Here is a 16,297-nt window from a genome sequence, read left to right as displayed (position 1 = left end):
CTTTTTTTGTTAAATCTAATAATAATAATATTGAAGAAGAAAGTGAATAAGGAGCTTTTACTGTTATAAAAACACGGATTTTTGAGTATTAGGCTACCGAAGCTGAAAGTCTCAACATTAATAAAATATAGCTTACGTCCAGTGCCTTAACAAATATTATTTTATTAAGCAAATCCATTCAGTATGATTCTTGTGGCTCATAGCTGTGAAAATATTGTGTATTTAAGCATTGTATTGACAAATCAGAAGCCAAGTCCGAGAAACTATCAGTTTGATAAAAATCAGTAAATGAACAGCGCAAGTGCATATAGGCCTACTAGGCCTATTCTTTGAAAGCCAGGCTAAATGAATACACATATTCACGGCATTGGGCAGATCCTTGGTCACCTCTGAGGTAGGCTACACATATTGCTTGTGACGTTATTAAATGGTTAAAACATTACAGAAATAAATGCACTTTATCATTAGCCTAGTTATTTGAAGTCTGCTAATGTCACACCATGTTCTGAGATATATATGCATATGAACAGGATATTATTTGGAAGAAGCACAAAAACATTTTGTCTGATTTTGTCCCTACTTCATACAGGGTTGTTATCACGACTGAAAATAAATACAATAATGTGACTTTTGAATCTAGTATGACTTTGCTTTTGATAAAAAAATGTTTTCCAATAAACTAAAAGACAAGTAGCTGTTCAAGCTTCCAAAAGAACAAAAGAAAAAAAATCACCATAAAATAGTCTCTCAATGTATTCAAAGTCTTCTAAAGCCATAAAATTGCTAGGTAGCCTACAGGTCACTCATTGAAAATCTTGCCTTCAGCCTGTTCAAATTTTGTGCAATAATGATAATACCAAAGCAGGAGGAGTCTGTGGACTTATCCAACTTATCCAATGCACTTTAAGCCAATCATAAAAAGGCCTAGATGTTTCACAACAATCAGTTACCCGTTACTTTACTAGTTACTTGAAAAAAGTAATCTGATTACGTAACTCGCGGTACTGGTAATGCGTTACCCCCAACACTGGTTACCACTGACAGAGACCTAGAAGTAGTGTAAATGATTCCTACCCATAACAACATTCCCTACTGGCTATATTTAATAACTCACAGTCACATAAATATGTCATCATAGGCAAACAGCAGGGTTAGCTTCAAGATAAACAGACCCACACAAAGCAGTTTATTCAGTGTTGAATGTGCGGAAGTTTGAACAGGATTTGACTCAAGAATGGAAGGCAAGATAATCAGTGAATAAGTCTTTGATTTGTTTCTCACAGAAGAAAAAAGTTTATATGAGAACAGAAGTGTACATCGCAACATAATAATTTGGCTTTGTTTGCAGATCAAAGTTTACAAAATGTATATAATAAGCGAGTACACCATGAATCCAATTTCCATACCGTGTTTTTGGCTTGTCCTGAATCACTACAGTACACCTATAATAAGTGTTTATATTCGGACTATTTAGACTGGTTCGGGTAGGTACCGCTGCGGAGTAGCCCAATACCAGAGAGAAGTAGCTCCGGCTACAATGTTCTTCCGCATGACGCACGCAGTTCTGTTTATTAACCGCTAGAGCGCCAAAAGTTACGGACTGCAGCTTTAAATGTATGGAAGCAAAACTTGAATGACACTCATAAATAGGGATCTCTAACATTCATAAAACTGTATATTTACTCAGTATATGTCTAGAAGCTAACAATTAAGGTAACGGTAACAGTTTTAAATTATTTAATTATACTTAGTAAAATGCTAATATGCATTTAAATGAACTAATTTGTTATCCTGAACTTACAGTCTCATTTGTTGCAACATTTCAGCATTCTGGGTCAATGTTCATTTATATGAGTACTTTTTTAACTTCAGGAGTTGTTTTAAATCATTTTTACAGATAAATAATTTGGATTGTAGAGTATGAATAGAGTTGGATTCAAGAATGCATCAAACTTACATTTGTTTTCCAAGGCACATCCCGTCACACACAGACCCTTCTGAAGAGGGAGATATTTCATGTCAGGTAAGTGTTCTCTGATAGCAGTAAAATAAACTTTTGCCAAGTGGGTTAAGACATTATGCATGATTAACTCTGATAATTAGAACTTTATGTAAATTCAAACTTTATGCACTGCTCCTTAATTCTACTTTGTGATGCTAAATGCAAAAAAAAAAAAACTCAAACAGTAATCCAACACAATAAATGTTTATCACATTCATAGTTTGACAATTAAAAAAATAATAATAATTCTAGAAGCTAGTTACATTTATATTTACATTTATTAATTTGGCAGATGCCAAAAACAACAAGTGATTCATCATAAGATGGCAGTAAACACAAGAAATGCCCGTTATACAAGTTTTCAGTCATCGTTCAAAATAAAAGCGAAGACAGGAATAATAAGGGAAAATAATAGCACAGAAAAATTGAGAGAATTTTTTTTTTATGGAGGAGCCAGTTTGAAGATCATGGAAGAGGTGACTATTCAGTTGTTTCTTGAAGCTTGTGAGGGATTCCTCACAATGCCCGGATGTCCAGATGAAGTTAGGTACCTCATTACACCAGCGAGGAACAGTGAAAGAAAACATCCTTGAGAGAGATTTTGTGCCTCTCTGCAATGGGACCACAAGGCATCGCTCGTTTGTCCACAGGTTTCTGGAGGGGATAGACTCGTAAGAGTGAGCAGAGGTAGGGAGGTGTGGAGCCCCTGGCTGCTTTGTACGCAAACATCAATGTCTTTAACTTGATGAGAGCCACAACTGAAAGCCAGTGCAGAGAGATGAGATGAGATGACATGCACTTTTTTCATCTCAGTAAAGACTACTCTATTTGCTGCATTCTGGCTTCGCTGCAGAGGTTTGTTAGAACTGGCTGGAAGACATGCCAAGTGAGCATAGCACAAGTCCAGCCTTTACAGAGCAAGAGCTTGAACAAGGAGTTGTGTAGCATGTTCCGATAGAAAAGGCCTGATCTTCCTAATGTTGTATAAGGCAAATATGCAGGACCAGGCAGTTTTAACAATAATGTCTGTGAAATTCAGCTGATCATCTATCACGACTCCAAGGTTTCTGACTGTCCTGGAAGGTGTTATGTTTAATGCACCTAGCTGGATGGAGAAATGGTGATGAAGTATTGGGTTGGTTGAAATCACAAGCAGTTCTGTCTTGGCAAGGTTGAGTTGAAGGTGATGGTTCTACATCCAGTAAGAATTGACTGTTAGACATGCTGAGATTCAAGCAGCCATCATTGGATCATCAGGATGGAATGAGAGGTAGAGTTGAGTGTCATCAGCATAGCAGTGATATGAAAAGCCATGTTTCTAAATGACAGAAAATACTGATGCCATGTAGCTAGAAAAGAGAAGTAATAATAATAATGCATTTTATTTATAAAGCACTTTACATTTTAAAGAAAATCTCAAAGTGCTACAAAAGAGTCATAATAAAATAGAGCAATTAGAGCAATTCAAAATTAACACAGAAATGTAAACATTAATAGAAGTTTAAACATTAAAACACTTTTTAAAAAGAAAAGTTTTTAGACTACCAGCCCTTAGATGTTCGGTGAGGGCATTCCACAGACGAGGGGCGGCGGTGCTGAGATCTGTGGAGTGAGGAGTTCTTTAAGGTAAGTGGGAGCATTGCCATGGATGCACTGATGTGTGAGGAGACTTTGTATTCAATCCGGGCAGAAATGGGAAGCCAGTATAATGATTGAAGAATTGGTGTGATGTGTCCATATTTACGCACTCTCATCAGGATCCTAGCGGCACTGTTCTGTATGTGCTGGAGTTTCTGGATGCTCTTGCCAGAGATCCTGATGAGAAGAGCGTTACAGTAGTCTAGTCTGGAGGAGACAAATGCGTGAACGAGTTTCTCAGCGTCATGTAAGGTGAGTGTGGGACGGAGTCTGGCTATATTCCTAAGGTGGTGAAAAGATGTGGTCCAAGAACTGAGCCCTGAGGCACCCCAGTATCTAGATGTTGCGACTTGGACAATGCACTCCTCCAAGATACCTTGAAGGACCTATCTGAGAGGTAAGAGTAGAACCACTGAAGTGCAGTTCCTGAGATGCCCTTTGCCATGAGGGTTGACAGGAGGATTTTGTGGTTAACCGTGTCAAAAGCAGCAGACAGATCCAGCAAGATAAGTATTGAAGATTAGGAAGCTGGTCTTGCCAGTCTTAAGGCTTCAACGACCGAGAGCAGGGCAGTTTCGGTTGAATGTTCACTCCTCAAGCCAAACTGGTTGCTGTCTAGAAGGTTGTTCTGTGCGAGAAAGGCCTTTCTTCTGCCTCTGAGAGTGGAGAAAAGGACATGAGCGAGTGTATGCTTGCTGGTAAGATGTGTTTGACAGTTTGTGATATGGAGAATTGTGTACTGATGGTTGTAATATTCTTAATGAACAATGTGGCAAAGTCATCAGCCATTAGAGTTGATGAAGGAGGGTGAGGAAGAGGACAAAGGAGGGAAACTAATGTTTTAAAGAGCATGCGAGAGTTAGACGAATTGTTAATATTGTTGTGGTAGTATGTCTTTTTAGGAGTGGATCCTTTAGCAGAGAAGGAAGAGAGAAGTGACCGATACACATTGAGGTCAGTAGGATTTTTAAATTTGTGCCACACCCTCTCAGCAGCCCTGAGTTTAGAACGATGCTCGTGAAGAACATCAGATAGCTAAGGGGCAGAAGGGGTGGTAAGGGTGCTGGCCTGGAAGAGAGGGGGCAGACTTTGTCTAAACAAGAAATCAGAGTGGAGCAGAGAGTGTCAGTAGCACTGTTAGCATCAAGTGATGAGAACTGTTTAAGGGGAGAAAGTGAAAACGAAAACATAGCAGAGAGCCAAGAGGATGAGAGTGAGCGTAGGCTACATCAAAAGGTGACATGTGGAGGAGTATTATTTTGTGTCAGGAACCATGTTGAGGTTAAGAGTGGAGAGGAAGTGATCTGAGGTGTGCAGTGGGGTAACCAGCACATGATCAATGAAGCAGTGGTGTGTGTAAATAAGGTCCAGTTGGTTACCTGATTTGTGAGTAGCCACAGTTAACACTGGCTTGAGATCAAAAGAGGGAAGCAAAGTATGGAAGTCTGCAGCCTGAGTTTTATCTAGGTGGACGCTGAAGTCTCCAAGCATAACCAGAGGAGTTCCATCCTCAGGGAAGTTTGAGAGCAACACACCTAACTCCTCCAAGAAGTTACCTAGCGGCCCTGGGGGTCGATAAACAACTACAAAATTAATTTTAAGAGGGTGGGTGATAGTAACTGAATGTGATTCAAAGGAGCTGCTGATACCCAGAGATGGTAAATGATAAAATTTTCAATCATTAGGTAATAAGCAGATAAGCAGACCAGTATCGCCAACTCTTCCAGTCAGACAGGGGGTGTGGGGAAAAAAGAAATTATTGGAGAGGGCTGCAGGTGTAGCAGTGTCCTCTGGTTTGATCCAGGTTTCTGTCAGGGCCATGAGGTTGAGCCTTGAATGACTAGTAATAGATGTAATGAAATCGGCTTTGTTTACCACAGACTGGCAATTCCAGAAACCAATATGAAAAGAAAGTTGTGTATTAGCGGACTGTAATGGAGCCGACGAGACGTGGAGACCCATTTGCAAAGCTTTAATAGAAGACAGAGAAGTGGTCATAAAACAGGCATGGGTCAGACAATGGCAAACAGGTATATAGAGGGCAAGACAAAAAAAGTATCCAAAGGAAGGCATGAGTCAGTCGACTGTGAACGTAATCCTGAGGGCAAGGCAAATGGGGAATCCACAAGACGAGCTAGAGTTCAGGCGAGGTGCAAACATAGTCCGAAACAGCAAGGCAAAGGGTAATTCCAAAACAGGCTATAAACTTCAGGGCAGGCAGAGATCAGACAAAACGAGATAACAGGCAAGGATCAAGACACGGGTAAACAGACTAAGAATAAGGCAGTATTAGATTAAGGAATTTAGAATGGCTCCGTAAAGTAGCTATCACACAATGAGCGATAAGCGCTAAAACAATACTCAGCGACTAGAGCAGGATCAGAGTGAGTGTTATATAGTGTGAGTTATTGGATGCAGGTGAGTGCGCAATCAGTCCAGTGGAGCATGGGAGATGTAGTCCATAGTGATGTGTGACAGTCTATGTGGAGTGAGTGTCAATATGGTGAGAGAGTGACCTCTTGTGTTCATTGGATGAAAGTCCATGGACCGGATACGTGACACGGACATAGGCAAAATGCGCAGGTTGTTAGGATTGAGCTGCCTACAGTGTGTGATGCGTGGTTTGCGAGTGTTAGTAATAGTAGGGATTTGGAAACACATAGTGAAGATTGGTCATAAAATCTGAAATAGATGTGAAACAAGTCTAATAACAAATACATCGTAAAATCAAAATTGCAGAAGGTGGTTCAAAGGACTTGTGAACTATTTTCCAAATCTCCTAAAGCCATATTTGTCATGGAGTCAGTCACACCTTCAACACCAGACCTCTCAGCTCCACCCACTCGTTCACAGTCACCAGAATTCTGATCACCTGCACCTGCCACATTAATCAAGGACGCTTTATATTCAGTCACTCTACAACTCACCCTTGTCCAATCTCGTTGTTTACACTTGTGTTGCAACCTACCTGTGCTACTTACCTTCGTCAAGCCTTCTTTAAGTCTTCATCTGTCTGCCATCATCTCTCCGATCTCCCTGGACATTATCTTCATCCTGCTAAAGAGAAAGACTGTTACCTCTCAGTGTTGTCAACATTTTCCATATTCCAACAACTTACCTGTTATCGCTGCTTGTGTTTGCCAGTTTCTTCAAATAAAGTGCCTGTGTGTTTTGGAAACCTCCTGTATTGCCATCTTCTATTTGCTAACAGAAGACCGGACCAACATGCAATGAAATGCAGGAACCAGCGAACGTCGGAATCCTGACCCATTTGCTGAATTTTTACAAACACTTTGTCAGTCATTGTTACCACCAGCACCTACTCCTTCGTCGTCTGCTTCTGCCAGTCCCATGGCCAGACCAGCGACTTAATCTGGTGAGGCCGAGGAATGAAGTGGGTTCCTTCTACAGTGTTCGCTATTCTTCGAAGATCTGGCCCCAACAATTCACCACTGACAGAGCAAAGATCGCATACATCTCTTTGCTATCTGGGCGAATGAATGGGAAAGATCCATGTGGGAGTCCAATGGACCGGTAACCAGCTCACTGATGGCCTTCACAATCCACTTTAAAGAGGTATTTTGTCAAACTACTGCTTCTATCTCAATTTACGATCATCTGTTCAAATTACGGCAAGGAAAATCTTCTGTGAGTGACTATATTCTCCAGTTTCGTATCCTAGTGGCCGGCCGTCAGTGGCTGGAATGAGACTGGCGTCAAGGTCTCAATTCTGACATCCGTCAACAAATGGAAATCTATGATGATGTGATTGGCCTGGAATGTTTCATTCAAAGATCCATCCGCATCTCACAGTGGCTCACCGCCTGCATGCTCGACCAACCTGCTCCTCATCCTCCACCCCCAGCACCATCAATCGCCCTTCCAGCACCTCAGCTCATGCAAATTGACACATTAAATCTGGACAACGTCAGTGGAGAATAGTCAATCAACTATGTTTGTACTGTGGAGAAGGACATTTACTATTCCGCTGTCCAATTCGACCACCATGCCCAGCGGTGAGTACCATTCATTTACCTCCTATGACTGAATTGCTGACTCGTACTACTATTATAGTAATCGCCACTCAATACTCTGTTTCAGTGCAAGCCCTCATCAACACCGGCTCAGTGGGGAACTTCAACTCCCTCAACCTTCTCCAAAGACTCCATCTCAAAAGGAGATTTTGTTCATAAGACCTAAGCATCCATTCGATGCTGGGCTGTGGTTACATCTGACACTGCACCCCCACAGTAATGCTCCGCATCGGTAGTCTACATCAAGAATCTATCTCGTTCATGGTGCTGGAGGGTTCCACTGCTGATATCATCCTGGGACGCCCGTGGATGTCTTGACACACTCCATTGGAGCACTGGAGAAATCTAAAGGTGGAGTGACTACTGTCAGAAATGGCTTATCGTCCATGAAGGAACTTCCTTCCTGTCAGTCTCATGTCAAATCGTCATCCACTACCAAGACTATTAACCTCAATTCCACAACCATTGAGAGCCCTGATACCAAGATCCAACAAGAGATTCCCCTTGAGTACCGGGCATTCCAGGATGTTTTCAGTAAACATTTGGCAACGAAACTACCACCTCATCAGCTATGGGACTGTACCATCGACCTGCTGCCTGGGGCAACCTTACCCAAGGGTAAAGTGTATCCATGGGCGACATTTGTCTTCTGAGTCGGGGGGGGGGGGCAAGAAAAAAATGCTAATAATAATAAAAGCAAAATAATTTTTTTCAGATGAAAGCATCAAAACAATGCCCTACCGACTCTTCCTGCTGCCTTCAATGGCGATGCTTCCCGTTTGTCAGGTGATGGCCTTTAATTTTTAACCAGAAATGTGCATGCAGCTTTTCTGATGTTCAATAAAGTTTACTGTGTCTTTTTCCCGTGTCACTTGAAATGTGTCCGTTTTGAATCGTTGTTTCCAAAGGCGAGACATGTGAGGAAAAAATAAACGATCAGGTGTGGCACTATATTCTGTCCGAAGTCGCACACCATTCATTGCTGAACTTTCTACCATCCGTTACTGGAAATTAAATTAAATTACTGGTTGATATATCCCGATCTCAAAGTTTATACATGCTTTTGTCTCATACAAATTCTGAATGGATTATACCCAAGTGCGCAAAGTGTGCTCCCTTTATCACTAAAAAGCATCACTCATCTTCGTTCATCGCAATCTCACAAAGTTCCGTTATAATCAATGAAGCTCTCTAAACTGCATAATGAATGTATTATTTACATCGCGTCTGCACTTAGTCGTGAGATGATACACGGGCATGCAAAACTGCACCGCTTTCAGCGGTGAGTGAATTCTTACAAAACACCTCTGACTGGCCATTGCGTTCAAGAAATCAACAGATATGTCTGTGATTGGCTACATTGCTCAACGCTGCAAATATTGCGGCGTTATAAAATACTGCAGGATATTTAGCGCCTTGGCTTGGCTAAGCGCTCCAGTTGCAGTGGGGCCAACATCAGGGATTCCATGACTAACAATATGCCCCTCTTGCTCCCCCTAATGTCGACCATGAGTGTATCCATTGTCCATCACTGAACAGAAGGCCATGGAGGAGTACATCAAAGCAACTCTGAAACAGGAATTCATATGACCATCAACATCCCCTGCCACTTCAAGCTTTTTCTTTGTTGGCAAGAAGGATGGAGGCTTGCGGCTGTGTGTCAACTACCGTGCTCTCAACTCTCAAACAGTCAAGTTCCGGTATCCACTTCCTCCGGTCCCAGCTGCCCTGGAACAACTTTGTGGAGCTCATACCTTCACCAAGCCGGACCTGCGAAGTGCTTACAACCTTATTCGGATACGTGAGGGTGATGAGTGGAAGACCGCCTTCGTTATACCTTCAGGTCACTATGAATATCAGGTGATGCCATATGGATTGTCCAACTCACAGTCCAACTCCATTTTCCAGGGATTCATGAATGAGGTGATCCGGGAGTTCCTCCATCGCTTAGTCATTGTCTACATCGACAATATCCTGATCTACTCCCAGAACCTGGCCGAACATCGCCAACACGTTCCATCTATACCTGAAGCTGTAAAAGTGTGAGTTCCACCGCAAACCACACTTCCTCAGCTATGTAAACAGTGAGCACGGCATTGAAATGGACCAGAGGAAGGTACAAGCTATACGAGATTGGCCACAACCCTCTACAGTCAAGGACTTACAACATGTCCAGGGTTTCGTCAACTTTTATAGAAGATTCATTGCCAATTTCATTCAGATCTGTGCTCCTCTTGCCTTTTTGCTTCGCAACCAGCCCAAGTCTCTGTCCTGGAACACTGCAGCCACCAAAGCATTCCACAATCTAAAAGAGGCCTTTTGCTCCGCTCCTACCCTCATCCATCCAGATCCCGAAAAACCATTCATCATTGAAGTTGACACCTCCACCACCATTGTAGGAGCTGTGTTATCGCAGCGGCAGGGTGAGCCTCCAGTCCTCCATCCATGTGCCTTCTACACCAAACACTGCATATTTCAATGGTTAGCGAGACTCACTATAGCTCACTAAGACTTCCTCAACAAACAACACAAGTATATGACAACTTTCATTTTGGGTGAACTGTTCCTTTACAGAATGAAAGTGGGAAAAAAAAGTGATGGGTAAGGGTAAATAATAAAATTTACAATTTTTGTTCTGTCAAATTACAGACAGACAATTTCAGATGTGTATTTTACGATATAATAGATTGGTACGATATTATAGATGTCATTTATTGTAGCTATCTGAATGACTGATGAGTATCAAACTCACCTCTGATATTCCTAGCTTTCACATGAAGAGGGCCGCAGCACAGAGATACCGCAACTTAAATCCCATAGTCTCTGAACTTTGGTGAACTAGCCCAATATAATTCCAGAGTAATTTATTTTCTGGAACAAAAACAGCCGTGAAACAGCAAATTACAAGATTTGTCAAACAAATATTTAGGGTAAGGGTAAATAATAAAATTTACAATTTTTGTTCTGTCAAATTACAGACAGACAATTTCAGATGTGTATTTTACGATATAATAGATTGGTACGATATTATAGATGTCATTCATTGTAGCTATCTGAATGACTGATGAGTATCAAACTCACCTCTGATATTCCTAGCTTTCACATGAAGAGGGCCGCAGCACAGAGATACTGCAACTTAAATCCCATAGTCTCTGAACTTTGGTGAACTAGCCCAATATAATTCCAGAGTAATTTATTTTCTGGAACAAAAACAGCCGTGAAACAGCAAATTATAAGGGATCTTCTTGGGTTCAGGATGAGTCGCATGTTGTTGACTAAAATGGATTATAGAAGAACATAAGTTAATTAATGTGAAATTTTGTTAATGTTGGCCAGTAGCCTATTGAGAAAATAAAATCATATATTAGCTAGGTTAAACTAGTTTTATGGCTAGCTGCCTTAGTTTTAGCATTAGTTTGTTATGTTATAGTTTTTAATGGAATTTAAGTTTTACTGCATTTTTTTTATTTGTGTTTTAAAGGCAACTACAATGAAGCATCAAGAAAGACATGAGCATGCCAACCACCCTGAGACTGATCATTCTGGTAAGAGAACAAATAAGTTATGGTTTTGAGGGGTTTGTGTATTCTGTATGGGGTTTGCCTTTTAAAAGTGTGTCATTTCTACTTCTTGTTTTTCAGGGAACACATTTCTGTCACTAACAAAGTGGATGGTTAACAAAGGTGGTGGCTACGTTTTGGAGCAGCACCTGGGTTTTGCAGATGGCTATGTATTTCTTTTCCCATTATGTTTCTGTTGCCTAAATATTCTTTGTGAGGATAAATCCAGAGAATACAACATAATGCACTGCAAAATGTCCTAAGACAGGAGAAATGGTGAAGGTGAACTGTTCCAGCATGGGAAGACTGTATTTTTAAGTGTTATACATGCAATGTTTTAAATAAAGAATTTGATATTATTGTGTCTGTTTTAATTGAATGCCAGTAGTACATACAGTATGTAGCAGAAAAATAAAATGAATTCTATATAAAAAAATATAAAATCAAATGAAATCTATATTAAAATAAATGAACTACAGTAGTATACTGATGAATTGGATTTTTAATAATAATTTACTGTAAAACGGTACAGTTTGTTACTGTAAAGTAAGTTACCGTAAAAACCCTTTGAAATGTCTAATAGTTTCATGTAAATGAACATGAGTTTGGTCATATTTCTCTCTTTTTTAAACCTTTAAAAGAAACTACAAACTTTAAAGTGCACATAATAGGCTCATCTCTTCAAAGTGTTCTTTTTGAATTAAGGATACATTTTCTTAATTAAATACCCAACAAGAAATGAATAGCACATTTATACTTTGTTTTTATGCAGTAAATATTTTATATTTAAGAACTTCCTTGATTCATTACCCAGAAATGTTTTTAGCAGAAATATACAATCTCTAAAACTTAATGCTAAGATTTTTTTTTTAGTAGTGGTCAATTTATTATTTTGTTTAATCAGCATGTATTGCAGCTTGAAAAAAAAAGTGGTTACTATTATAAAAAAAAACTATTAATGATTTTATTTTTGCTGCTTCTGTCATCACTGTTAGCTATAATGATTCAGACTTCATACTTTGATCATATTGATAACCGCTAATGCTAATGCTTCCGCTTTGGTGGTATGCAGGGAACCAGAGGCTGTTTTGTTTGAATGTATGTCAATGGAGGAGAGGCTTCACTATGCTGAATAAACAGCTTTTTTAGCCTATCGGCTAATCTTCAACATATTTTGCACTAAACAATAGTTTTGAATTGAACTATTTTTTAGAGTTTACACCGAAAAGATGTTGTTTTAAAAGAGAAGTCACAGACTTTTTGCCACAGGTGAGATTCAGCTTACATACACTTCTCATTCATTCCTATGGTATCCGTAAACGGCGATCGAGTGTCGCACAACTCTGACTGAAATTCAATGACAATGAGGCTGTAATGTGATTGGTTATCAAGGCACACTTGATCCAAGTTGACCGTTACGCTTTCTCCAATAGTAAATAATACAGACCCTCTCATCTCCCAATAGTAAGACAATCTCTTTTCAGGCTTATTTGAAAACTACATGGTATGTGTGTTGGAGCAGGGTTGGAACAAAACTCTACAGGGCTCCGGCCCTCCAGGAATTGAGTTTGACACCCCTGCTTTAGACTATTAATCAAATGCTAAACATATAATGTACAATATAAATAAATAATTTTAAAATAAAAAAACGAAATAAAACATTTGATTTCCCTGTGTTTCATGCGACACCAGAGAACTGTAAACATGTGAATGTGTGGAATAATTGAAATATAAGTTAAAATCTCAGGGGTACTTCAAGTGAATATTTTAGCTCAAAGGGGTTCAGCTAACAAAGTTTGGCAATCCCTGCATTAAATGAAAAACCAAAACTGAAATATAGTTAATTTAAAAAATTGAGTGTATTTGGTTGCCTTGTTTATTTTTTACAGTGTATATATAAAACGTTCAAAGTAAGAAAAATTTATCTTTACAGTTCCTTGATCACTTTCCATGCATCAAGGTCACAAAACAACTTCAACAACAGCTCATTGTGTGTGATATTTTGCATGAAAATATTAATTGCATTAATGTTGATATCTGCTTGCAATGTGAGGATTGTCTGTCCATATGAATTTTTTTTCAATATATTTTCAGAAAAAAACAGACACACCCAAAGCTAAAATATCTACAAAATGAAGTTTGAATGAATTAAGCAGTTTGGGGCATTGTACACCTTGTGGATAGTAAGAACAAGGAATATAATTTTTAAGACAGCGTGAATTAAAAAGAATGCAAAGTATGTACATGCACAACATAAAAAAGAAACACTTGTAATAAAGCTGCAACCATGATTCTTAATCAGATGTCTTTGGGTCTTTGAGTCTTCTTGATGTATATTTTGAGCATGCGTGCACTACACATAAGATGGTAATCATAACTGAGGAGAGAATCCAACGAAGACACTCATACCACAGTGGTAAACCAGACCGGGACCTACAAAACAAAAAACATATGAGTTTTTAGCCTGCCAACAATTGTGTTAAACAACTGTGAATTCCTATTTACAATTTCATTGAAAAGATTATTATTCAAAATGTCTCCTATCAATACTTATGTTCTACAGAAGAAAGTCAGTCATACAGATTTGGAATGAAATGATTTTGGGTGAACTAATCTTTAGAATTCTGTAAATAATTAACAATAAATCATTTATTTTTCCTATGTATGTTCTCAAGAAGGGGTTTGTTGCTGTCTTGTTTTGAATTGATTTATTTTACCATGTTGAACAATAGCTTTCTGTTCATGTCTGATCAACTTACATTGTCTTATTCTGACTCAATGTGATATGAGAAACTGTTGCAGAGCTCAGGAATTTCTCTGTCGTTTGGATGGATGTTGAGAGTGATGTTGTGCTTCTTATACAGTCATAGCTAGAGAAAGCTGGTCAAGAAAGAGAGGTTTATCTTCAGACATCTTATCTGTCAGACATCATAGAACCATGTAAACATCACTATATATATATTACTATATAAATTAAGTGCTACATCATGTCCACACATGTCAAGTAAATCTAATGTACTCAGAAGTTTAAAAATTACACCATAACAAAACAACTGGCCTAGCAACACAACAATCATTACAATATCACAGTACTATTAATACTGAAGTCCTCTGAGGACATTCTCACTGCAGTCCTGAACTAAATTACAAGATGGCGCTGGTTGCATTAGTTTGAAACAACTGTGCGAGGCTGAAGTGTAATACAAAAGACATGAAGGCCCTGTCTGAAATCCGAGGGCATATAGCAGCCACAAAAGGGGCACTTGCGAGCACCCTTCTGAAAACTAAAATTATGAATTGGACACCCTACAGTCTCGTGGACTTAATGGACATGTGCATGCTAATTGCTAAATACTAATTACTAAAAATCTTAAGTTCAAATAGCTCAGTTCATCATACCTTATAGTTATTGTCCTTGGTGTGAATGCACCTTAACTGACCACTGTTTGGTGCAACTGACCAATCAGAATCACGAATTCCAAAATGCAATGTAATAAAATACTTAAACAATGTACAAGTTAAACTCACCGTTTGATGAGATGAGATAAACACAGTCCTTGTCTGCAGGCTGAAGTAGTTGCAGAGAAACAAATTCACTGTTCTGGCTGCTGACCTCATTAAAGGCCGAGCAGAAAAGCTGACTGTCTTCAGTGATGTTTGAACAATGGAGAAAAAGATCAGTGGAATGGTGCAGGACAATGTTATTTGGGTGTCCAACTCTGTACCAAGTGTACCGCACATCCATTCCTCTCTCACTCCTACAGCGAAACGCAGATGGTTGTCCCCAGCATGTAATCTCTGGGGAACTGAGAGGCCAAACGTTTGGTTTTATTACAGCCTCTGAAATGAAATTGATATTTCTTACTGTGAAAGTCAATTTTCAAATGTGAACAATTACAGGTACACTGGGCAAATTATCTTTCAGATTGGCTTAATCACGCTTCACATGATGAAAATAAAGTCTTACCTTTTGTTACTTGTATGCTTGTCATTATATCAGTATACATTTTGTCAATCCCGACCCAGTACATTCCACTGTCATCCAACTTTAGATCTCCTATATAAACAACCAAACCTCTAGACACTCTATCAATGATTTGAGCCCGTGTTCTGTATGCGGCCTGTGTGAATCCATCTGTGTCCATCAGAACTTCACACGAGGATCTGGAGTCTCCAGCACACCAGTACTTCTTGTTAAATTTGAACTTGGATGTTTTGTAGGTGCATATAATAGTCAATGTGCTTCCAATTGGGGCTTGAATCTTTGATTTATCACACTGAAACTGCAGACTTACTAAAGAAAAAAGTTAAATTTTTTAAACATTGTGTAAATAAAGTTGATTATTAAAATATATTGTTTTATTCAAGCACATTTATTATTCGGGACCCCTCTCCCTTTGTCAGACCCTTGGAATCACCCTAACCTACATAATCCTGACATATACAGGATTTCTCCAATCGTTTAGCTCCAATAATTTAGTCCATTTAAACCCGCCCCTGGAAGCTTGTGTTCATCTGCCTCCACTTTTAAACGCCCACATCTCAAAATTCAGTCAATAACTGATGCATAGACCCAAGTTCCCACCCTACACTTTTTCATTTTCGATAATCTGTTTCACTCGGATGTGTCAAAATGCAGAAGAAATTATCTGTCATTACTTTCACTGTAACTTTAAGACCATTTCCACTATATGGACTTGGATGTTTGTAACACTTTTTGCTTTAACATTTGTACCAGTGGTTACAACTCCTGCTGCAATACCATCTGCTCAGATATGATATTTAAAGATTTGTAAAATTTTGAGTAAATGCTACATTAAATTAAACAAGAAAATCTGATTTACAAGAGGATGTGATTCAGGTGATGCCAATTCAAGTCATTAAAAATGCATTAACATGATAGCAAATCAGATTATAAACCAGAAGAGACATTTTTTAAAGTACTCATAAATTGTGTGGTGGTCATGCATGTCCTAACTTCTAAGTGGTAAATCATGGCATGTTACAATATGCCAACACCAGTCTCTTTACATATAAAACTATACTCTCACAGAAATTTAGGT

Source organism: Sinocyclocheilus grahami, unplaced genomic scaffold, assembly GCF_001515645.1.
Source record: "Sinocyclocheilus grahami isolate Dianchi unplaced genomic scaffold, SAMN03320097.WGS_v1.1 scaffold953.1, whole genome shotgun sequence".
NCBI classification, from domain to species: Eukaryota; Metazoa; Chordata; class Actinopteri; order Cypriniformes; family Cyprinidae; genus Sinocyclocheilus; species Sinocyclocheilus grahami.
The sequence above is the reverse complement of the archived record's forward strand: the minus strand, read 5'-3'. Positions refer to the sequence as shown.